Source organism: Macaca nemestrina, chromosome 8 (assembly GCF_043159975.1).
Source record: "Macaca nemestrina isolate mMacNem1 chromosome 8, mMacNem.hap1, whole genome shotgun sequence".
Lineage (NCBI taxonomy): Eukaryota > Metazoa > Chordata > Mammalia > Primates > Cercopithecidae > Macaca > Macaca nemestrina.
Genome location: NC_092132.1, coordinates 7586675 through 7613077, shown reverse-complemented (window position 1 = coordinate 7613077; position 26403 = coordinate 7586675). Strand labels below are relative to the sequence as shown.

General features: G+C 38.6%; 1 long non-coding RNA gene across 2 annotated transcripts in view; it reads left to right on the top strand.

Annotated features, from left to right (window-relative positions):
- LOC139355741 (uncharacterized) overlaps window positions 1–26403 on the top strand; it is a 79738-nt gene that overhangs the window by 38008 nt on the left and 15327 nt on the right. For both annotated transcript variants that reach the window (XR_011606688.1, XR_011606687.1), the window contains one exon: window positions 24125–24239. This is a non-coding gene — a long non-coding RNA (uncharacterized lncRNA). The remainder of the gene's footprint in view (window positions 1–24124; window positions 24240–26403) is intronic.

Genomic DNA, 26403 nt, shown 5'->3' with positions numbered 1-26403 from the left:
GAAGGAGGGAGGGAGGGAGGGAAGGAGGGAGGGAGGGAAGGAGGGAGGGAGGGAAGGGAGGGAAGGGAGGGAAGGGAGGAAGGGAGGAAGGAAGGAAGGAAGGAAGGAAGGAAGGAAGGAAGGAAGGAAGGAAGGAAGGAAGGAAGGAAGGGTAAAGGAAGAAGAAACCATTGCAAACCCAGAGGCTCCTTTGCTGGCATGCCTCTCTTTGTGGACCACTGTGATAGATAAAACATTTAGAGCAGCAGCTGCAGTTGAGGTCTTTCTTCAAAGAAAGGCAAAGCTCTAAGGAGGAATTCATGGGGAGGAAATGGGCACTGCTGGATCCAACAAACTAGCTATTAGACTATGAGCTACTCTGGAGCAGTCCAGGGCAAGACACTCCAAGAAGCAGTTCTGCAGGGGAATGGTTTGAGTACAAAAGCCTAATGGGGTCACTGGCAGAGCACTGTAAGTCAGCTTGTGACCACATCATAAAGGGTGTCTGTCACATTAGTGGACCCATCCTCCCTTCCTCAGTATTGGTGTCTGCCCTTTCTGCCCACAGACCTAAGAGACAGTTTAGCACAGCAGTTAGTAGCTTGGTGTCTGGAGTTAGATGGCTTGGATTCAGACTCAACTCTGCCATTTACTAATGCTGGAATCTTGTAAGTCTTAACCTCCCTGTGTCTTCATGTTTCTCATGTGTAAAATGGAGTTCTTATAAGTGTTGAAAGGAACACCTCGTATAAAGTGACTATTGGAGTGGATTGTCTCCATATGTTGATATGTCAGTGTTACTGGTTTTGATTAGGAAAGTGCACAGAAGAAAGTCTTTTTTTTTTTTTTTGAGACGGAGTCTTGCTCTGTCGCCAGGCTGGAGTGCAGTGGCACAATCTCCTCACTGTAACCTCCACCTCCCAGGTTCAAGCGATGCCCCTGCCTCAGCCTCCTGAGTAGCTGGGACTATAGGTGCTGCCACCATGTCTGACTAATTTTTTTTTTTTTTTTTTTTTTTTTTGTATTTTAGTAGAGATGGGGTTTTACCATGCTGACCAGGATGGTCTCGATCTCCTGACCTCGTGATCCACCCGCCTCAGCCTCCCAAAGTGATAGGATTATGGGTGTGAGCCACCGCGCTCAGCCAGAAGAAAGTCTAAGAGACCCCGTTTCCAAAGTTGTCAGCCCACTGAATCTACTGCTGTGTGACTGTGGGATCCTTGTTCACCCTCCTTTCATGTTTCTCTGTTTACTCATCTGTAAGTGGTAATAAAATACCTTCCTCACAAGTTTCTCACTAGGATTAAATGAGACAACAGAGGGGGACAGGCATGCCGTGAATATCCACTAAATATGAGATGCCACTCCAGTGATTCTGGAGCAGCAAGGCAGGCCACTCTGAGGTCTGGTTGCATACATTCTCAGTCTAGGTCTTCTCTTTCTAGTGGTGTCACTGTCAGTGAATTACTTAGTCTCCTCATTAGTATCCCAGGTTTTTCATCCGGGAAATGATAGAAACTACCTCACAGGGCTGTGTGGAATTAAATGAATTTAAACGTGAAGCTTTTGGATTATTGCCTGACACAAAAATTTGAAAAGAATTGTAGCCCTTATTATCATTGCTGTTATAATGATTAAGATGGTGAGGAGGAGGAGCATTTGAGTGAAAGCAACAGCATAGAGGTGCTTCCGGTTCTTATGTGGCAAGTGGTTTGGACACCCCACAGGGAAAGTTCCCCTACATGATCCCAGGACAGTTACAAGCCCACAGCCATTCATGGGGGCGAGCAGTAGGGGAAGCCCTCACAATTGTACTGTGAAGCCCACATGGGACAGAGAAGAGAGACTCTTGTCCCATTGGTAAAATCAATTACAACAAACTATGATTAAAACCTCTATCTAATCTCCCTAGTAGATTTTCATGTATGTAGAAATTAAAGGCATCACATCTTTTTTTTCCCCCACAGTGGGGCACTAGATAGAAAATGCCTAGTATATGGTAATAAAATATTTGACTCTGGGAAGGCATCATATTTACATCTCAATAACTACAGAGCAGCAGCTTTAGACATTCTCTCTTCTAATATTTACCTGTGGAGCATCTGGTATGTGCCTGGGTCTGCTAGGCTCTGAAGAAACAATTGTGAGCAAGTTAGATACAGTCTCTTTCAGGAAGTTTAAAATTTGGTGGAAGGTATAAGAAAAAGTAAACATTAAAACCTCTACTTCTCTTCATTCTTTCACAAGTGTTTTTTATTCTTTGAGGACACATATGCCCTAAGTACAGTCAGGACACCTGTAAATAAGAAGATGGGGACACTTTTGCCAGAGCAGGTCTCCGAATCCGTAATACTATTAAGAACTCTTCCTAATCAAAAAGCATCCTCTAAAAGCATAAAAATATAATATACCCAGCTAGCTTATATTTTTGACAGTCATTTATAGTAGAACACAAATATCTGATAATCCACCGTTTGTCTGTGAATTCTGAATTCTATGAAAATAATGAACAGGAAGTTACCAGGAAATTGAACATTTTAAAGTTCATTCTAAGAGATGATAGCACAAAGAGGGCAAAAGAAGCAAGACTATAAATGCTAAATTAATAAAATCTAAAGAGGAACAATGTGGATTTATCCTTTACATCATCCAGGAGATGAGAGAGGAAACAGAAGGCCTTTCCCAGGGAATAATAGTAATTGATAATAGCTTAAAAATAGCTTGTTCATTGAACTCATATTTTTAACTCATGTTTAAAGAGTAAATACTCTTAAAATGCAAAACATATTTTTCTTAAAAAAATAGGCATTTAAATTAGAAAAAGTGTAATGTCGGGAAAAATTCATGTTAATGAGAAGCTCTAGTAAACACCTTTGAATCAGAGAACAAGCATGAAGGTAAAGTTTAGAAAAAATAGAGTTGGAAAGACCCTGTGTTGGAGACTTCTTATTTCTACGCATGTGGAAATCGGGAGTCAGAATGATGACTTCATGACTCCAAGGTCCTATGGCAAGAGAGGTGCAAACCTGAGGTAGAGGCCGGAGTGCTATGTCCCCCAACAGAATCGTCAGCTTTTGTGCTGGGCCTGTAGGTGCCATTCTTCAATCCTAAAGGAAACACCATTCTAGTTTTGCTGAAAATGAGACACAGTGGTTCTTAGGTATGGGGATGATGCAGCACAGAACACCAGTGAAAACTGGATTTGGAACTGTCTAGATATCAGCTGCTTACTGTTGAACAGACTTAGTGAACAACCCAATAGTACTGCTGGGCTTATCAACATATACCCAATGACCTCCTCTATGCAACAACCCAGCCTATTCAATTCTTATGACATGAGGTGTTCCCTGCTTCCTTGGCTATTGTAGTAGCTTGAGAAGTGGGCATTGGGCTTCAGCTGGATTAATCAGTGCTTCCACTTCTTAGTCACAGTGATTGTCTTGAGGGTTAGACATGTAACTAAGCTTGGTTACTCTCAGTTATTCTCCAGAATCATAATTATACCTAGGTTATATGGTTTAGATGCTTGTCCCCTCATATGTTGTGTTGAAACATGATTCCCAATGTTGGAGGTGGGGCCTGGTGGGTGGTGATTAGACCATGTGGACAAGTTCTTCATGAATGATTTAGCACCCTTGGTGATAAGTGCATTCTCTCTGGCTTAGTTCCCATGAGCTCTGGTTATTGAAAGAGTCTGGGACCTCCTCCTTCTCCCTCTCTTGTTCCTGCTGTACCCATTTGGTGCTCCTGCTCCCCCTTCACCTTCTGCCATGATTGAAAGTTTCCTGAGGCTTTACCAGAAGCAGATATGGGTGTCAAGCTTCCTATACAACCTGCAGAACTATGAGCTAAAAAACCTCTTTTTAAAATAAATTACCCAGTCTCGGGTATTTCTTTATATAAATGCAAGAACAGACTAATACTCTAGGTATAAGAAGATTCATTTCTTTCTAGCTATGAAATTTAAATGCTAGGAGTTGAAGGGGGCCAAATTCCCACCAAGTGGAGAAAACAGAAGTTAAAGCCAGTGAATGATATGATGCAAAGATGAAAGATGGAGAAATTATTACAGTAATAGGGAGTCACTTAATCAAATTGTTTGTATCTATATTATTTTACCTCCACGTTTTCATGAGCTAATACATTTTTATTGTACCTAAGAAATTTTGAGTTGTGTTTTTTATCAGTCTCAGACAATGTGTCCTGTCAAATATTTTTGCTAAATAAATAACCTGAATGGCTACAACATTAAGAATACATGGATATTGTGCTAAAATTTTCTATACTATTTACCTAATAACTATACCATAATCAGCTGCTACTTATTCAACACCTCTATCATTCAAGTTATTTTATGTTATCCACTTTATTTCTCACAAAAATATCTTCAAATAGGCCATAATTTTCTTTAGTATTTAGATGATGGAATTAAAGTTTACAGAAAACAAGGAATCTGTTTATTGCACTCATGGCTCTTGAAAAGATCTGTATACAAACAGAGTGGCCCCCTGATTTTCCATACTGTATGTACATGCTACTGTAAAGTCTGTGCTGCCCCCTCCAAAATTCATGTTGAAATTCAGTCCCCAGTGCAGCAGTGAAACCTTTAGGAGGTCGTTAGAGGGCTCATGGATGGGATTAATGCTTAAAGGGCCTCTGGGAAGTAGTCAGCTAGGCTCCTGGTTTTCCCCTTCTGCCCTTTTGCTGAGTGAGAACATGGAAGCACTGCCCTCTGGAGGATGTAGCAACGAGGCACCATTTCCAAGGCGGAGACTCAGCCCCCACCAAACGCTGAACCTGCCTGCGCCTTGATTATGGACTTCCCACCCTCCAGATCGGTGAGAAATACGTTTCTATTATTTATAAATTATCTAGTCCCAGGTGTTTTACGATAGCAGCACAAACAAACAAAGACAGTAACTGGGACTGAGAAGTGGGGTGTTCCTATAACAAATAGCTGAAAATGTGGGATTGGCTTTGAAACTGGGTAATGAGTCAAGAATGAATGAGTTTTGAGATGCCTGTAGAAAACCTTAGGATTGAAAAAGGACTCATTGGATAGGATACTATGCTTATTTCCTGGGTGATGAAATAACATATACAGCAAACCCCTGTGACATTCAATTTATCTGTAGAACAAACCTGCACATGTAACCCTGAAACTAAAATAAGAATTTTTTTAAAAAAGAAAAAGCGTATATTGCCATGAATGGAGCATTAAAGGCAATTCTGGTGAAGGTTCAAAAGAAGAGAGCTGTAGAGAAGACTAAATCTTCTTAGAGATTATCTAAGTGGTTGTGATGAGAATGCTAGTAGAAGTATAGGCAGCAATGGCTATTCCGATGACATCTTTGACAGAAGTAAAGAATGTCTTACTGGGAACTGGAGAAAAGGCCATCCTTGTTACAAAGTGGCAACAAACTTGGTTGAATTGTATCCATTCCCTGGGGCTTTGTGGAAGGCAGAATTTAATAGCAATAAACTAGGATATTTGGGAGAAGAAATATCTAAGTGTTGAGGGTGTGGCGTGAGTTCCTTTGACTGGTCATAGTAAAATGTGGGAAGAGAGAAGCTAAGTAAAGGGAATATTTATAATCAAAAGGGAAGCAGAACCTAAGGACCTGGAAAGTTCTCAGCTTGTAAAAAATGAGAAATTATATTCAGCAGAAAACATCAATGAATATGAAGAAACCAAGTGCTACTCATCAGGACAATGGGAGAATGACCCTGAAGACTCTTCAGAGATTATCAGCATTGCCCCTCCCATGACAGGCCCAGAGTGCTAAGGCCTGGTCAACAGAACCATGTCATAAAAGGGGCTTCAGGTGCCCTTGGAACCACTCACTGCCCTCTCCTGCTTCAAGACTGCTCCCAGCATTAGGGAGCAGTGCTCATTTGTTTCCCTTTATGTGGCTCGAATGGTTCCAGGTGCAGCTTGGGACACCCCTCCAAAAGAAACAAGCCATAAACCTCGGTGGTGTCTATCCCTGGCCAACTCTCCAGTACACAGAGTGAACCTATGGAGACATACTTACCTCCGAGTAGATGTCAAAGGATGTCTCAGAGAGCCTCGGGGCCCAGGCAGAGGACTGGGGTAGGGGCATGGCCCACATAAAGCATCCTCATGAGGGCTCTGAGGGGATCATGGGGCTCTAGTGGGATCCTGCGGCAGGGCTACTCTCAAGATGCCAGAGCTGTAGAGCTGCCAGTGTGCAGCTCCAGCCTGGGACAGCCACAGGCACGTGACTCCAACCCTGGAGAGCTGCCACGTGAACTGCACCCCGCAAAGGAGTGGGAGTGGGGCTGCCAGGAGCTTTGAGAGCCAATCCCTACCCCAGTGTGTTCAGAAGGTGACTCATGGAGGGAAATAATATTTTTCTAAAACGTTAAGATTTAGTGTTTGCCTTGCTAGGTTCTGGATTTGGATGGAACCTATTACCCCTTTCTTCCTTCCTGTTTCTCCTTTTTGGAATGGGAATGTCTATCCTATGCTTGACTCACTATTGTATTTTAGAAGCACATAACTTGTTTGATTTCTCAGGCTTACAGCTGAGATAAATCTGCCTCAGGATGAATCATACTTTAAGTCTCACCCATATTGGAATTAGATAATATTTAAATGAAATTTTGGACTTAGACTTTAAAGTTGATGCTAGAGTGAAATAAAACTTTGGAGGTTATAGAATGGATTGAGTGCATTTTGTATATGAGAGGGACATACATTTTGGGAGATCTGGGGCAGCATGCTATGGTTTGAAAATTTGTGTCCCTCCCTAAATTTATGTTGCAGCTTTATCCCCAGTGCAACAGTATTAAGGGGCAGAGCCTTTATTAGGTGATTAGGCCATGAGAGCTCTGACGCTAGGGCATGGGCTTAGAGCCCTTATAAAAGTGTTTGGAAGGGGTGAGGTCATCCTTTTTAACCTCCATCTGTTTTTGCCGTGGGAGGATACAGTAAAAAGTCACCAACTTCAAAAAAGAGCAGGCATCACCAGACACCAAACCTCCCTGCATCTCGATCTTGGACGTTCCATCCTCAGTACTGTGAGAAATAAATGTTTATTACTTACAGATTACCCATTCTCAGGTATTTTGTCATTGTAGCACAAATAGACTAAGATACTATCTATACATGCCAAGTGAGGAGTTTAGTCTTTACGCTAAAAGTTAAGGAGATGTATTAAATGCATTTTTGACAAAACATGGAAGCAATACAATTTGAGTTCAGTGTAGGGGATGAAGCAAATATCATATGTTAATTAGTATCATAACTTTCTCATTACGTGATCATAACTCTAAATGTAAGAGTGTCTCAAACAATACATCGTCCAAAGACCTTCAGCTGGCAGATGAAAGATCCAGGATCCAGAAACATAAAGTGCTTTTCAGGTTAAGTTTTAAAAAATTGTTAACATAAAAGAATCTAATTTGGTCTCCTGGTTGAGTCATCCATTTACTCCATGGACATGTACGTTCTATTTCTGGTGCAAATCAGGACACTTCTTTGCATTACTTAATTGAAACTTCCTGGCCTAATAATCTTCGGTCAATTTATTTTCCATCTTAAGATATATCTTTGTAGATCCTTTATGTCTTCAGTAAGACTTTTTGAATTAAGAAAGTTATATCACTTTCATTAATTTTCATTAGCAAATGTTTGATTAAGCTACGACTTTAGAGAAACTTGACTCTGTTGGAATCTGCCATGGTGAGACTTAATGTTCTTTGACAAAGCAAATAGCTAACAGAACAGTTTTCACTATTTAAGAAAATCTTCAAAACAGGCACTGTTTCATTTTAATGTTTGTGAATAGCAGTTTGTTACGGAATTTTAATGGTTCGATTATAACAACCATTTCTAAAATGAATCACAGTTATTATCATTTAAGGTACGGCATAAATTGTCGATTGTAATTGCTTACAGACTTTCCTAAAACAATAATATGTCTACATCATATCTAGAGCATACTGTTGACTTAATAAACTGGGGAGGGGTTATCATAAAACTAAAACAAAAGATGGAATGACTGAGAAAGACTGCTGTAGCAATAAAGATTTACCATTTCCTCAAAGTAAAAATTAAACTGAAATTAAAGCAGCAAAAAAGGTCATTTTCACCTTCAAACTTAAAATCTTTATTGCATCTTCCTTTACTAGGGTCTGTGAGAATTTTACATAGAAAGAATGCTTGAAATTGTTTCAGTTAATGGATTTCTAGTGTGTTTAGCTATGGACCTCTCATTAGCAAATTATCCATAGTCTCAATAGGAAAAATAGATTAAGGATGGATTTTTATACAGTTGAATCAAGAGCAAAAGTTTCCGGATATTTGTACCTCAATCTGACCCCATTCCCCATCTCCTATTCAATTTGATATGCCCAAGTCACCAATGAAGAGTGTAAACTCTGCAGCACCATTCTACTCATCCAATTATTTGACTGAAAATATTAAAACCAGAAAATAGACATGAATTTGCCAATACTTCAAACCTTATTAGTACAACATCTGGACTAGGAAGTCAGGTTTCTTGGAGGTAATAGGGAGAATATTCCATTGTGCTGGCTATTGTTCAAGAATCTTAGGATTTCTCCTACATTCACAATATTCTTCTGGAACTTGCAGGCTCTTGCTTTATTATTAAATGATTGAAAGCCCAATTATCCTTTGGCTAAAGAAATGAATTGTAGTTATCTGTAGAATCTGCCTGAAAAGGTGGCTATAATTCAAAATAATTTGGGAAAAAAATGAATATCCATTTTTATTTTTACCAAAACCAAAGAAGTCAAGGGAATAGAACATTTAAAATAGAAATGGTAAAACTTGAAGAGTTGGAACATTATTTTGTGAGCCAATATTCTATAGGTAAGTTAACAGTCTTCACTTAATTCAAATTATAACCCTGTGTATCTTTGCCAGAGACAGAGCCTTGATTTTTGAAGTCAGACTTATCAAATTAATTTATCATCTGCTGAATTGATAAATCAGATTTCTGCTATAATACTGCCTTACACAAATCCCACAAATCTTAGTGGCCTACAAAAGTAAATATTTGCAGGTCAGTTACAGTAGGTTTCTTTCAGGATATTGGTTGCTATATTCACCTGCTTCCCAGGTAAGACAACACTATTGGTCATACTGAACATCACATGCACCCACACAAACACACACACACTTAATGTATTTAGACAAATTCCCCAAAGAATAAATCTTTGAATTAAATATTATGTACTCTAAAATAATGTCAATTCATTATCTTTGAATTGCTTCTCTAATGACTTGGGATTCACCTAGTATTTTCCTTTTAAATTCTAATCTTCCTTACTGACTAATAAATTTGTAACATCAGTCCAACCAATCAATGGCCTTTGGTACATGAAGAACAAGTAAGGATCCTATATTCCTGTATATTCAAGACAATTTTTTCACTATTATTGTGTTTTTTTTTTTTTTTTTTTTTTTTGAGACGGAGTCTCACGCTGTTGCCCAGACTGGAGTGCAGTGGCGCGATCACGGCTCACTGCAAGCTCCGCCTCCCGGGTTCCCACCATTCTCCTGCCTCAGCCTCCTGAGTAGCTGGGACTACAGGCGCCCGCCACCGCGCCCGGCTAATTTTTTTGTATTTTTTTTTTTAGTAGAGACGGGGTTTCACCGTGGTCTCGATCTCCTGACCTTGTGATCCGCCCGCCTCGGCCTCCCAAAGTGCTGGGATTACAGGCTTGAGCCACCGCGCCCGGCCAATTTTTTCACTATTATTGTTGAGCAATTTCCACCAATAAGCAACTTTTTCTACTTATAGTTTCTAGTTCTCATACGTAGCATGCTGGCATGTGGAGCCATTCATATGTGCCTGTCTGCAGAGGTATGGAGTTTTCTTTCAGCTTTTATGTTCATGCTCTCTTTGTCTCTCTTGCTCTCTCTCTCTCTCTCTCTCCATATTTCTTTTTCTTTTTCTCTTTCCAATATCAAAGGCCCATCAAATAGTGAAAAGGAAACTTAAAAATCAAACTGTCAAAAATTGTATTTATAAGCCTGCAGTTTCCTTGCTTATTTGATTTTTTTAATAACAAGAAAAGTGAGCATCCAAAGATTTCCCAGCCCATAGGTTTTTCCAGATGCCATTGACTTTAAAACAAAAAGATGGGGAAAAATCTAACAGTGCAACAACAAATAAACTAATGTAACTAACTCCATTTTCGTTTAAGGGCCTTTATTCATTCCTCAAGACAGGCCAGGATAATTTTAGAACACAGAGGTAAAATGCAAAAATAGCAACCATATAGCTTTTGAAACTAACTCTGGGATTAAAGAAGAAGTATGTAAACAAGTAAATATGTTTTGTTAATAGGAGCATCGTGAACTGACTAAAGACAAAGGTGTTCCCAACCTCCTTGGACCCTCTCTGGTTCCCAGATGTCTGAGGTCGCCAGTCACCTCCTGATCACAACCCCTTCTTTTCCCCCTGTCCTTAACACAAAAAGAGCCTGAAATTTGTACCAACTTGAGATGGCTAGTCCACCATATTCTCAGTTTGTTGCCTCTGTGAATAAACCTACTTTTCCTCCCACCAACCCTCACCTCTCAAGTTTTGGCTTTTGTGCAGAGAGCAGCTGGATTGCTGTTGACCCATGTCATGTCATTGTTACCAAACACCAGGGGTTTGGTCCAAATCTCACTGTTTACCACAACAAAAACCAGTCATCAAGACAATGAGCATCACTGGGGCGGGGGGTGGGGGGACAACTTTCTTTTACGGGTGACATCTGCCAGAGAGATGGGAGCCAAATCTCAAATCCATTTCTCCTCTCCGACAAAAGTTAGGGGTTTACACAATGGAGAAGGAAAAAAGAGAGGTGGGGAAGTGGAGTTGGCTAACAAGCGGCAGGTGGTCAGATAAGGGTTCTAGTATCTCATTGTAACCACACGCAGAAAAATAGAAATTAGGGAGAGGTAAAGTAAGGAAGGGGAATTGGTCAATAGGCAGCAGGTGTATCTTATTGTCCACGTGTGGGGATCCCAATAGCCTCATCTCTCTAATATCTGGAAGGCCTGAAAGTCAGTTTTCTAAGAAAGGATGTAAGTTTAAAATTGGGCCAATTTCATCCTGGTTTCTGATCTTCAGTTCTCCAAGCAAAGAATTATCTTATTTGGAAAGTTGATTCTGTACCCTCGGTAAGTCCCTTTAGTTTGGGTGCTCAGAGGCTTTCAATATGCTTTTCTCTGTGATGTGTTTATCTGATCCTGACCCAGAGACCTGTTGTTTTAATTTTTTTCATTTGTATACTTTTAAAATGTTTAATTTTTTGTGTACATGGTAGATATATGTAGTTATGGGGAACATGACATATTTTGATACAGGAATACAGTGCATAATAATCACATAATGAAAAACAAGGTATCCATCACCTCAAACATTTATCATTTATTTGTGTTACAAACATTCTAATTATCCCCTTTTAGTTATTTTTAAATGTACAATAAGTTTTTATTGACTGTAAGCACCCCATTGTACCAGACCTTATTCATTCTATGTATTTTTTTTACCTATTAACCATCCCCACTCCCACACCAACTACCATTCCCAGACTTTGGTAATCATTCTTTTTTCTTATTATTATACTTTAAGTTCTGGGATACATGTGCAGAATGTGCAGGTTTGTTACATAGGTATACACGTGCCATGGTGGTTTGCTGTACCTATAAATCTGTCATCTACATTAGGTATTTCTCATAATGCTATCCCTCCCCTAAGCTCCCAACTCCAACAGGCCCTGGTGTGTGATATTCCCCTCCCTGTGTTCATGTTTTCTCATTGTTCAACTTCCACTTATGAGTGAGAACATGTGGTGCTTGGTTTTATTTTCCCTTGTTAGTTTGCTGAGAAGGATGGTTTCCAGCTCCATCCATGTCCCAGCAAAGGACATGAACTCATCCTTTTTCATGGCTGCATAGTATTCCACGGTATATATGTGGCACATTTTCTTTATTCAGTCTATCATTGATGGGCATATGGGCTGGTTCCAAGTCTTTGCTATTGTTAATAGTGCTGCAATAAACATACGTGTGCATGTGTCTTTATAGTAGAATGGTTTATAATCTTTTGGGTATATACCCAGTATTGGGATTGCTGGGTCAAATGGTATTTCTGGTTCTAGATCCTTGAGGGATTGCCACACTGTTTCCACAAAATGATTGAACTAATTTACACTCCCACCAACAGTGTAAAAGCATTCCTATTTCTCCACATCCTCTCCAACATCTGTTGTTTTCTTTTTGATGATCGCCATTCTAACTGGCATGAGGTGATATCTCTTTGTGGTTTTGATTTGCATTTCTCTAATTACCAGTGATGATGAGCTTTTTTTCATCTGTTTGTTCGCCGCATAAATGTCTTCTTTTGAGAAGTGTCTGTTCAGATGCTTTGCCCACTTTTTGATGGGGTTGTTTGTTTTTTTCTTGTAAATTTGTTTAAGTTCCTTGTAGATTCTGGACATTAACCCTTTGTCAAATGGATAGACTACAAAAATTTTCTTCCATTTTGTAGGTTGCTTGTTCACTCTGATGATAGTTTATTTAGCTGTGCAGAAGCTCTCTAGTTTAATTAGATCCCTTTTGTCAATTTTGGCTTTTGTTGCCATTTCTTTTGGTGTTTTAGTCATGAAGTGCTTGCCCATGCCTATGTCCTGAATGGTATTGCCTAAGTTTTCTTCTAGGGTTTTTATGGTTTTAGGTCTTACGTTTAAGTTTTTAATTCATCTTGAGTTAAATTTTGTATGAGGTGTAAGAAAGGGGTTCGGTTTCAGTTTTATGCATATGGCTAGCCAGTTTTCCCAACATCATTTTTTAAATAGGGAAGGCTTTCCGCATTGCTTGTTTTTGTCAGGTTTGTCAAAGATTAGATGGTTGCAGATACGTGACATTATTTCTGAGGCTTCCTGTTCTATTCCATTGGTCTATATATCTGTTTTGGTATCAGTACCATGCTGTTTTGGTTACTGCAGACTTGTAGTATAGTGTGAAGTCAGGTAATGTGATGCCTCCAGCTTTGTTCTTTTTGCTTAGGATCGTCTTGGCTATACAGGCACTATTTTAGTTCCATACGAAATTTAAAGCAGTTTTTGTTTTTGTTTTTGTTTTTTTTTTTTCTAATTCTCTGAAGAAAGTCACAATGGTAGCTTGATGGGGATAGCATTGAATCTATAAATTACTTTGGGCAGTATGACCATTTTCACGATATTGATTCTTCCTATCCATGAGCATGGAATGTTTTTCCATTTGTTTGTGTCCTTTCTTATTCCCTGAGCAGTGGTTTGTAATTCTCCTTGAAGAAGTCCTTCACATCCCTTGTAAGTTGTATTCCTAGGTATTTTATTCTCTTTGTAGTAATTGTGAATGGAAGTTCATTCATGATTTGGCTCTCTGTTTGTTATTGGTGTATGGGAATGCTTGTGATTTTTGCACATTGATTTTGCATCCTGAGACTGCTGAAGTTGCTTATCACCTTAAGGAGATTTTGGGCTGAGACTATGCGGCTTTCTAAATATACAATCAAGTCATCTGCAAACAGAGATGATTTGACTTCTTCTCTTCCTTTTTGAATACCCTTTATTTCTTTCTCTTGCCTGATTGCCCTGGCCAGAACCTCCAATACTATGTTGAATAGAAGTGATGAGAGAGGGCATTCTTGTCTTGTGCCAGTTTTCAAAGGGAATGCTTCCAGCTTTTACCCATTCAGTATGATATTGGCTGTGGGTTTGTCGTAAATAGCTCTTATTATTTTGAGATATGTTCCATCAATATCTAGTTTATTGAGAGTTTTTGGCATGAAGGAGTGTTGAATTTTATTGAAGGCCTTTTCTGTATCTATTGAAATAATCATGTGATCTTGGCATTGGTTCTGTTTATGTGTTGGATTACATTTATTGATTTGCGTATGTTGAACCATCATTGCATCCCAGGGATGAAGCCAACTTGATTGTGGTATATAAGTTTTTTGATGTGCTGCTGGATTCGGTTTGCCAGTACTTTATTGAGGATTTTCGCATTGATGTTCATCAGGGATATTGGCCTAAAATTTTCTTATTGTTGTTTCTCTGCCAGGTTTTGGTATCAGGATGATGCTGGCCTCATAGAATGAGTTAGGGAGGAGTCCCTCTTTTTCGGTTGTTTGGAATAATTTCCGAGGGAATGGTACCAGCAACTCTTTGTACCTCTGGTAGAATTTGGCTGTGAAATTGTCTGGTCCTGGGCTTTTTTTTTTTTTTTTTTTTTTTGGTTGGTAGGTTATTAATTACTGCCTCAATTTCTAACTTGTTGTTGGTATATTAATGGATTTGACTTCTTCCTGGGAGGGTGTATGTATTCAGGAATTTATCCATTTCTTCTAGATTATTTGTACAGAGGCTTTTATAGTATTTTCCGATGTTAGTTTGTATTTCTGTGGGATCAGTGGTGGGATCATTTTTTATTGTCTATTTGAATCTTCTCTCTTTTCTTTTTTTATTAGTCTGGCTAGCAGTCTATCTATTTTGTTAATCTTTTCTAAATACCAGCTCCTGGATTCATTAATTTTTTGAAGGGCTTTTTTATGTCTTTGTCTTCTTCAGTTCTGCTCTGATCTTAGTTATTTCTTGTCTTCTGCTACCTTTTGAATTTGTTTGATCTTGCTTCTCTAGTTCTTTTAATTGTGATGTTAGGGTATTGATTTTTGATCTTTCCTGTTTTCTCTTGTGGGTATTTAGTGCTATAAATTTTCCTCTAAACACTGCTTTAACTGTGTCCCAGAGATTCTGATATGTTGTCTTTGTTCTCACTGGTTTCAAAGAACTTATTTATTTCTGCTTTAATTTCATTATTTACCCAGTAGTCATTCAGGAGCAGGTTGTTCAGTTTCCAAGCAAAAGCAAAAGAACAGAAATCATAACAGTTTCTCAGGCCACTGTGCAATCAAATTAGAACTCAGGATTAAAGTAATCATTATTCTACACTCTATATCCATGAGTTTGTTTTAATTTTTAGCTCCTACAAAAGAGAACGTGAATTTTGTCTTTCTGTGCCTGCCTTGTTTCACTTAAATCCCTCTAGTCCCATCCATATTGATGGTTTAAATAGCAGGATCTCATTTTTTATGGCTGAATAGTATTCCATTGTGTATATGTACCACAGTTTATTCATTCATGTGTATATGGACATTTAGGCTGCTTCCAAATCTCAGCTATTATGAATAGTGCTACAATAAACATGGGGGTGCAGCTATGTCTTCTATATACTGATTTACTTTCTTTTGGGTATATACATAGAAGTGGGATTACTGGATTATATGATAGCTGTATTTTTAGATTTTTAAGGAACCTACATACTGTTCTACATAGTGGCTGGACTAATTTACATTCCTAGTAACAGTGTATGGGTTTTTCCTTTTCTCCATATTCCCACCAGCATTTGTTATTGCCTGTCTTTTGAATAAAAGCCATTTTAACTAGGGTGAGATGATATTTCATCATAGCCTTGACTTGCATTTTTCTGATAATTAGTAATCGTGCATAACTTTTCATATACCTGTTTACCAGCTGTATGTCTTTTTTAAGAAATGTCCATTCAGATAGTGTGCCCATTTTTGAATCAGATTATTACATTTTTTCCTCTAGAGTTATTTGAGCTATTTATATATTCTGGTTATTAATTATTTGTCAGATGGATTGTTTGCAAATACTTTCTCCCATTCTCTGAGTTGTCTCTTCACTTCAATGATTATTTTCTTTGCTGTGCAGAAGCTTTTTAACTTGATGTGATCCCATTTGTCCATTTTTGCTTTGTTTGCCTGTGCTTGTTGGGTATTACTCAAGAAATTTTTGCTCAGACCAATGTCCACGAGAGTTTCTCCAAAGTCTTCATTTGAGGTCTTAGATTTAAGTTTTTTATCCATTTTATTTCATTTTTATATATGGTATGAATAGGAGTCTAGTTTTATTCTTTTGCATGTGGTTATCTAGATTTTCCAACACCATTGATTGAAGAGACTCTCCTTTCCCCAATGTATATTCTTGGCACTTTTGTTGAAAATGAGTTCACTGTAGATTTATGGATTTATTTCTGTGTTCTGTATTTTGTTCCATTGGTACATGTATCTGTTTTTATGCCAGTACCATGGTGTTTTGGTTACTATAGCTCTGTAGTATAATTTGAAGTCAGGTAATGTGATTCCTCCAGTATTGTTATTTTTGCTTAGGGTAGCTTTGGCTATTCTGGGTCCTTCGTGGTTTCATATAAATTTTAGGATTTTTTTTTCTACTTTTGTAAAGAATGCCGTTAGTATTTTGATAGGGATTGCACTGAACCTGTAGATTGTTTTAGTAGTTTCGACATTGAGGAAAGATTAATTATTCTAATTCATGAAGATAAAATATCTTTCCGTTTTTGTGTCTTCTTCAATTATTGCATCAATCTTTTATAGTATTCATTGTAGAGATCTTTCACTATTGGTTAAGTTTATTCCCAGACATTTTGTTTTATTTTTGGCTTTTGCAAATAGGATTATTTCTTGATTTCTTTTTCAGATTGTTCACTGTTGGCATATAAAAATGCTACTGCTTTTCACATGTTGATTTTGTTTCCTGTAAATTTACTCAATTTTATTTATCAGTTCCAATAATTTTTTTTTTTTTGGTGGAGTCATTAGGTTTTTCTGAATAAGATCATATTGTCTGTGAACAAGTAGAATTTGAATTCTTCTCTTTAAATTTAGATGCTCTTTATTTCTTTCTCTTTTCGAATTGCCCTAGCTAGGACTTCCAGTACTATGTTGAATAACAGTGGTGAAAGTAGACATCCTTGTCTTTTTTAAGGTCTTAGAGAAAAGGCCTCCCATTTTTCCCCATTCAATATGATATTAGCTGTGGGTATGTTGCATATGGATTTTATTGTGTTGAGGTATGTTCCTTCTATACCCACTTTACGAGATTTGGTGGTGGTGTTGTTGTGAAGGGATGTTAAATTTTATCAAATTTTTCTGGATCAGTTTAAATGATCATATCCTCTTTGTCCTTTGTTCTATTGATATGATGCATCACATTGATTAATTTGCATACATTGAAACATCCATGCATCTCTGGGATAAGTCCAATGTGGTCATGATGAACGATCTTTTTAGTGTGTTGAATCTGGTTTGCTAGTGTTTTGTTGAGTTTTGCAAAAATATTTAACAATAATATTGGCCTGTAGTTTTCTCTTTTTTTAAATGTGTTTTTCTCTGATTTTGGTATCAGGGTAATACTGGCCTCATAGAATGAGTTTGGAAGCACTCCTTCCTCCGCTATTTTTTGAAATACTTTGGGTAGGATTGATATCAATTCCTCTTTAAATGTTTCACAGAATTCAGCAGTGAAACCACCAGGTACCAGGCTTTTCTTTATTATGGGCCTTTTTATTACAGCTTCAATCTTGTTACTTGTTATTGGTCTGTTCAGGTTGTGGATTTCTTCATGATTCTATCTTGGTAAGTTGTGTCTGTTTGTTCTAGATTTTCCAATTTATTGGCATATAGTTGCTGATAGTAGCCATTAATGATCTTTTAAATTTATGTGGTACCAGTTGTAATGTCTCCTTTTTCATCTCTGATTTTATTTATTTGAGTCTTCTCTTTTTTTATGGCCAAAGGTTTGTCAATTTTATCTTTTCACAAACTAACTTTTTGCTTAATTGATCTTTTGTATTGTTTATTTCTGCTCTGATCTTTATTATTTCCTTTCTTCTACTAATTTTTGGTTTGGTTTGTTCTTGCTTTTCTAATTCTTTAAGATGCATCATTAGATTGTTTATTTGAATGTTTTCCTCTCTTTTGAGTAGGCACTTATAGCTATAAATTTTTCTCTCAGTTCTGCTTTTGTGTATCTCATGGGTTTTGGTATGTTGTGTTTCCATTATCATTTGTTTCCATTTTTTTTTCTTGTTTCTTTATTGTTCCATCAGTCATTCAGGAGCATATTCCTTAATTTTCATGGGTTTGTACAGTTTCCAAAGTTTATCTTGTTATTGATTTCTAGTTTTATTTCATTGTGGTCAGAGAAATACTTGGTATGATGTTAATATTTTTGAATGTTTTAAGACTTGTTTTGTGACCTAACATATGGTCTATCCTTGACAATGATCCATGTACTGAGGAGAAAAATGTATACTTTGCAGCTGTTGGATGAATTGTTCTGTAAATATCTATTAGGTTCATTTATTCTAAGTACAGATTAAGTCCAGTGTTTCTTTGTTGACTTTCTATCTGGGTGATCAGTTCAATGCTGAAACTGGGATATTGAAATCTATTGTACTGGGTTCTATCTTTTTATTTCTATAAATTTAAGGGGTACAAAATCATAACTTAGCCCTTACAAATCTGTTCTTTCCTTTTTTTTTTTTTTTTTCCCACTGTTGAAGTTGTGTTTCTTTGTTTTTTGAAGGTTTTCATTTGGTATTCCATGAGGGAAATCTGAAGTGATTATATTTACCCCAGAACTTCTACAGATTAATTTACATAATTGTTTTCTCAGTATGTTACAGCAAAGATTTTGGACAAAAGAGGATTAAGAATGACGAAATAAATAACTTGAGTCAAGATTTCTGTTGGCCAAAATTGGAAATTTGATGAGTATTCCTCCCGGTCCTTTACATAAACCGGACCCTCATTCCCAACACTCTCTAGAAAGTTCATGAAAGCAACCATGGTACCAGCTTATACCTCTGGATTTTTCCACATGTTCTTTTCTACTAGCCCATTTGACAAACTGTTCTCTGTGCCTCTCTTGCTAGCCTATCATCTAGCTTTATAGATCTCATCTTCATATTTGTCTGAGATCCTTTTTCCTGCCAGCACTCTCTACTCACATTGTGAGGTAAAAGTGGGAGAGCTAAGGTTCTTAGGCTATCACCACCTGAGATGTTAGGTCTGTTGCCCTGGGAGCAGTGGTGACAGATGGCTATGCCCCTCACTGTATCTAGGCCATACACAGCAGCTTTGTGATGACAACCCAAGGTTGCACCTACAGGTAACAGCCCTAAAATGTCAACTGTCAGAGGCAAGGAAGGACTGGGCTCTTCCAGGCACCACTGACCCCATGATGACTATAGATGCTGTCCATGTCCAAAGAGTTTCATGGGGAAATTCACCACATTTCTAGCTTTTTTAATGTAAACAGGGAAACTTGAGTGAGTAGAATGTTCTTATGACTGATCATTTCAAGATACTGAGTGGCCAAGCATATTGCTACTAAATGCTGTTCAAACCAGTTTCTTGGGCTCATCTGTCAGAGTGCAGCAAACAAAAATAATTTTTGACTTAGAAATTATTTGATTTGGCTGGGCACAGTGGCTCACGCCTATAATCCCAGCACTTTGGGAGGCTGAGGAAAGCAGATTACGAGGTCAGGAGACTGAGACCATCCTGGCCAACATAGTGAAACTCCGTCTCTACTAAAATACAAAAATTAGCCGGGCGTGGTGGCATATGCCTGTGATCCCAGCTACTCAGGAGGCTGAGGCAGGAGAATTCCTTGAACCAGGGAGTCAGAAGTTGCAGTGAGCCGAGATCACACCACAGCACTCCAGCCTGGCAACAGAGCAAGACTCTGTCTCAAAGAAAAAAAAAAAAAAGAAATGATTTGAATTATCCTCATTCTCAGTAACATGTATCATCTGACAAAAAAAGCTTTTTGAGGGGATGGCAGGACTTAAACCCAGCAGATCCTAGGAGAAATGCTCTGCAGATCTCACCTTCATAAGCCTGCATGTTGTGTTCTTGCCTCGGACAATATTCTGAAACCATTTATTGCAAACTGGCTTTTAACATCCCAATCTCGATCTTGTCAGTCATCCTTCAAAGAGGTCTTTTCTGACTACCCAAATTATAACAATTTTCTTTTTTTTCTGATTTTAATATTCTACCTCTTTCATATGCTTGATAATACTTCATGAGTCTTATAATTATTTTATGTATTTTCTTTCCAGTTTGTTTATCACCTTTATCCTTGGAAGGAATGCAAGCCTAATAGGGACTGAAATTATGTCTGTATGTCTGCCTTACTTGCTATTTTATCCCCAGGGTACAGATTTTTACACATGGTAAATTACAGGCAATATATATCAGGCATCCTGACTGAATGCCACTAAACCACTTCTATTCTCTTTCCTGAAACTCCTGCATTTTGGCAACTAGTTCTGATACAACTTTCTTTTTACCACATGCCTTTCCTGCCTGGGCTATTATTTTCCAAATCCTCTACCTATGGTTCCTTCATGTGGCTTATAAACCCAGCGGTTCGTACCCAGTGTCCTTCTCTGCCTTCTCCTGATCTGAGCACGAAGTCTTCTATTCTGAAAGCTGACATTCCACATGTCTAAAATGCAATTACTTTCTACTTACAGACTCTAGCATCATCTAGCTCTATTGGTTCTTTATAGCTTCCTCTGTTTCTATGGAGATGGATGGATTTAGCCCCACTACTGTGTAGGGCCAAAGATTACAGAAACAGAAGAGATGGGATTAACTTGGACACTCTTTGTGTAATTAGCATCTAAAGAATCTATCCTCAAAATAGATCACTTACAACACCATTAGTCCAGAATCATAGCTGTTCAGACTTCGTGTTATAAGATGTCGAACGATGACTCACAGCAGAGACTCTAAGAAGCACTTCTAGGGGAAAATGTCTACTGAATAAACAGTCTGATCAACAGAGAGAGAATGACTCATTTTTGTTTCCTGTCTTAATGTGTGAAAATGCTTTTCCTGTAGAAATGGACTGCATTAAGAAGCTTGGAGTCATTTTGCCAGACTCATTTGTGCAGTGGATTAGGACCTAATACTGTTATTGAATTGTACGTCTTAGAAAAGAAAGAGAAGCATGTATGGTGTGTGCAATTTCTCTTCACTTCCAAAACCAGGCTACAAGACAATTTTTTTTTTTTTTTTTTTTTTTTTTTTTTTTTTTTTTTTTTTTTTTTAACTCTGGTGGGTAAGAGTCTATAAGAGTCTTCCCTTTCACAAAATAGAAAAATTAGGCTGAGAACACAAGGGGTTAGAACAATGTCAAAGACCTAATAAGTGACGCAGTGAGCCTAAATCTTGGGTGTCCTGATTCCTGATACTTCTCAAGGCAGAACACTTTCTCTCAATTACTTGGCGGCCTCTCACAGTTACAAAATTTTAAGTCATATATCATGATAGAAGATGGAAGCTTCTTGACTAAAGATAAAAGGAAAATTACAAATCCATCCAGCCGAAAGTAGAAATTATAATGGAGCTCATGGCCAGGAAGTAATTTCAAATCAGATTACCCTCTGTCCTCATTTAAGAAAAACACTCCCCCTGTTTTTCAAGATGCCTCTGCTATTGCCCTAAATTGTGATCGAAGCTTAAGTCTCGCGGTTTAACATGTGTTGCTTATTCCATTAAATCACGCTGCTTTGGGACAAAGTTCAACAGCCCTCAAGGGGTGTGGTGGAAATACGTGCTATTCTGTCTCACAGTGTCATGGTCCTCCTTTTTGATCTAGTAATTGTGGTATCAACCACCTGTATGTAAGTGTCGTCTCATGGCTCTCGGTGTCAGCTACACCATGCCTAACTTGTTCCAATATGTGGTCTCTTTGTTCTCTTTGTGGCAACAGCACGCAACATCAGAAAAAATGAGGGGATTAATACCACAGGGGTGACACTGGCAAACAGGGCATGGGCTTCAATGGACAAGTGCCCACTTCCCCGTGCCTCACGTAGATTACACTGAAGAATACTCTCTAGGGTTTCTCACAGGGTGCTAGGGAAGTTAGCATTCATTGCCCTGTGCAGCAAGCAGCTCAATTACTCTCCCTTGCTATTTATTTTCCTGAAACCTTCAGTGTTTCGCAGGCCACCCACTTTTTTCCCACAGGGTTACATTCTAAAATAAATTGTCTGTGTACATATGCTGCTTACGGTCTGTTCAGGGAGAACCCAAGCTGCACAGGACTATTTCTTGTGTGCTTGGTAGATGTATTATCCATACTTCTCCAAAGAAACAGAATCAATAGAATCCACCTGTCAATTGATTTATTATAAAGAATTAACTCATGGAATTATGGAGACTAAACAGACTTCAGATCTGCAGCTGGCAAGCGGGAGACCCAGAATAGCTGATGTTCCAGTCCATGTCCGAAGTCATGAGAAACAGGAGAGCTGATTGTGCAAATTACAATCCAAGTCTGAGTTCAAAGGAAGGAGATAAGCAATGTCCTAGCTCAAAAACAGGCAGAATTCCCTCTTATGTAGCCTTTTTGTTCAGGTTAGGTTTTTAACTAATGGGATGAGACCACCCTACATTGGGGAAAGCAGTCTGCTTTTCTCAGATTACTTATTCAGTTAATCTAATTCAAAAACACTCTCACAGACACACCCGAAATAGTGTTTACCAAATGTCTGGTATCACATAGCCCAGTCAAGTTGACATATAAAATTAATCATCACAGTGGGATAGAGTATTGCATTAATCACAATTAATAAAGAAGCTGTATGTTCCAAAACTTATATATGTTATGTTATAAATCATTTTTAAAACCCACATATCAGATAGATAGTCATTTTTAATTTTAACTTATAGAGACAAAAACTAAGGAACAGCTGGGCATGGTGGCTCACACCTATAATCCCAGCACTTTATGAGGCCAAGGTGGGCATGTCACCTGAGGTCGGGAGCTCAAGACCAGCCCGACCAACATGGAAAAATCCCGTCTCTACTAAAAATACAAAATTAGCTGGCTGGGTGTGGTGGCACATGCCTGTAATCCCAGCTACTCCGGAGGCTGAGGCAGAAGAATCCCTTGAACCCGGGAGGCAGAGGTTACCATGAGCCGAGATCATGGCATTATACTCCAGCCTGGGCAACAGGAGAAAAACTCCACCTCAAAAACAAACAAACAACAACAACAAAAAAAACTAAGAAACGAAGGGTTAAATACATTAGTCAAATTCACACATATACTTACTAATAGTAAAGGATCAATATAACATAAAACTACATGATTTTTCTAAAATTAAATACTACCTTTCCAAGGAGGTCAAAATCATGTCCCAGGCATACCAAAATAATTTGATTTATTATATTTTTCCTTCAAAATCTAAGCTCCTTAGTATGGTACCCAAATCCATTATGATGATTATACTGTTACATAGTTATCTTATTTATTTTTATTTCAACATCCCAATCCTTATTGGTTTGTTTTATGACAATTAAATGAGATAATCTGTAAAATGTGCCAGTAGGTACTAGTTATTGCTGTCCTTTAACTTCCACTATATTAAGAAATAGAGATATATGTATGAATAAATCTAAATATATAGACACAGAAATGGAAAACAAGTAAGTGTATTCATAGCTACATTTGAGAATGTCTGTTTTAATGTTCTTACATTACTTGTTTCAACAATGTTCTCATGGAAATTGTATTAGTCCGTTATTACACTGCTATGAATAAATACCCGAGACTGCGTAATTTATAAAGAAAAGAGGACTAATTGACTTGCAGTTCCACATAGCTGGGGAGGACTCTGGAAACTTACAATCATGGCAGAAGTCACTCTTCACAGGGTGGCAGGAGAGGGAATAAGTGCAAGCACAGGAAATTCCAGATGCTTATAAAATCATCAGATCTCATGAGACTCACTCATTTTCCTAAGACTAGCAGAGAGGAAACCATCCCCATGATTCTTTTACCTCCACCTGGTCCCACCCTTGATATGTAGGGATTATGGGGATTACAGTTCCAGGTAAGATTTGGATGGGGACACAGAGCCAAACCGTATCAGAAATCCTCACATATTTAACCATTGCTTCAATAACATTTATTTCTAATTTCTAAAGTGACACAAAATTGAATAAAGTAATGCATATGTTATAGAAAATGTGTAAAGTTAATAATCTATATTGAAAAAAACTCTATCTTCTCTACCACCTTGAGAATAACTATTAATATTTAATGGTAATGTATTTGTATGAATTTACATTTCTATCTTTGTGTGAATTTACATTTCTATCTTTATATTTGTTTCTATATACCCATTCATATGTTCACATATATCCATAACAATAGTTTAGCTAACATATAAAAACATAGGTGTGATGATTAATTTTAGGTGTCAACATCATTGGATAAAACATAGTCAAGATGGCCGAATAGCAACAGCTCCAGCCTCCAGCTCTCAGTGTGAGCAACACAGAAGATGGGTGATTTCTGCATTTCCAACTGAGGTACCAGGTTCATCTCACTGGGGCATGTCAGTCGGTACAGGACAGTGGGTGCAGCCCAATGAGCGAGAGCCAAAGCAGGGCGAGGCATCGCCTCACCCAGGAAGCGCAAGGGGGAAGGGAATTCCTTTTCCTAGCCAAGGGAAGCTGTGACACACAACACCTGGAAAATCGAGTCACTCCCACCCTAATACTGCACTTTACCAAGGGTCTTAGCAAATGGCACATCTGGAGATTATATCCCGCACCTGGCTCAGAGGGTCCCATGCCCACAGAGCCTCCCTCATTGCTAGCACAGCAGTCTAAGATCTAACTGCAAGGCAGCAGCGAGGCTCGGGGAGGGGCGCCCGCCATTGCTAAGGCTTAAGTAGGTAAAGGCGGCAGCCAGGGAGCTCATACTGGGTGGAGCCCACCGCAGCTCAAGGAGGCCTTCCTGCCTCTGTAGACTCTACCTCTGGGGATAGGGCACAGCTAAACAAAAAGCAGCAGAAACCTCTGCAGATGTAAATGTCCCTGTCTGACAGCTTTGAAGAGAGCAGTGGTTCTCCCAGCAAGGAAGTTGAGATCTGAGAACAGACAGACTGCCTGCTCAGTGGGTCCCTGACCCAGTAGCCTAATTGGGAGACATCCCCTACTAGGGGCAGACTGACACCTCACACCTCACACGGCCAGGTAAGCCTCTGAGACGAAGCTTCCAGAGGAACAATCAGACAGCAACACTTGCTGTTCAGCAATATTCTCTCTTCTGCAGCCACCGTTGCTGATACCCAGGCAAACAGGGTTTGGAGTGGACCTCAAGCAAATTCCAACGGACTTGCAGCTGAGGGTCCAGACTGTTAGAAGGAAAACTAACAAACAGAAAGGACATCCACACCAAAACCCCATCTGTACATCACCATCATCAAAGACCAAAGGTAGATAAAATCACAAAGATGGGGAAAAAGCAGTGCAGAAAAGCTGAAAATTGAAAAAATCAGAGCACCTCTCCTGCTCCAAAGGAACACAGCTCCTCACCAGCAATGGAACAAAGCTGGACAGAGAATGACTTAGACAAGTTGAGAGAAGAAGGCTTCAGTCGATCAAACTTCTCAGAGCTAAAGGAGGAACTACAAACCCAGCGCAAAGAAACTAAAAACCTTGAAAAAAGATTTGACAAATGGATAACTAGAATAACCAATGCAGAGAAGTCCATAAACGACCTGATAGAGATGAAAACCATGATACGAGAACTACTTGACAAATGCACAAGCTTCAGTAACCAACTCCATCAATTGAAAGAAAGAGTATCAGTGATTGAAGATCAAATTGAATGAAATGAAGCAAGAAGAGAAGTTTAGAGAAAAAAAAAGTAAAAAGAAATGAACAAATCCTCCAAGAAATATGGGATTATATGAAAAGACCAAATCTATGTCTGATTGGTGTACCTGAAAGTGACGGGGAGAATGGAACCAACTTGGAAAACACTATGCAGGATATTATCCAGAAGAATGTCCCCAACCTAACAAGGCAAGCCAACATTCAAATTCAGAATACACAGAGAATGCTATAAAGATACTCCTCGAGAAGAGCAATTCCAAGACACATAATTGTCAGATTCACCAAAGTTGAAATGAAGGGAAAAATGTTAACGGCAGCCAGAGAGAAAGGTCGGGTTACACACAAAGAGAAACCCATCAGACTAACAGCAGATCTCTCAGCAGAAACTTTACAAAACAGAAGAGAGTGGGGGCCAATATTCAACATTCTTAAAGAAAAGAATTTTCAGCCCAGAATTTCATATCCAGCCAAACTAAGTTTCATTAAGTGAAGGAGAAATAAAATCCTTTACAGATAAGCAAATGCTGAGAGATCTTGTCACCACCATGCCTGCCCTACAAGAGCTCCTGAAAGAAGCACTAAAATGGAAAGGAACAACAGGTACCAGCCATTGCAAAAACATGCCAAAATGTAAAGATCATCTATGCTAGGAAGAAACTGCATCAATTAATGAGCAAAATAACCAGCTAACTTCATAATGACAGGATCAAGTTCACACATAACAATATTAACCTTAAATGTAAATGGACTAAATGGTCCAATTAAAAGACATAGACTGGCAAATTTGATAAAGAGTCAGACCCATCAGTTTGCTGTATTCAGGAGACCCATCTCACGTGCAGAGACACAC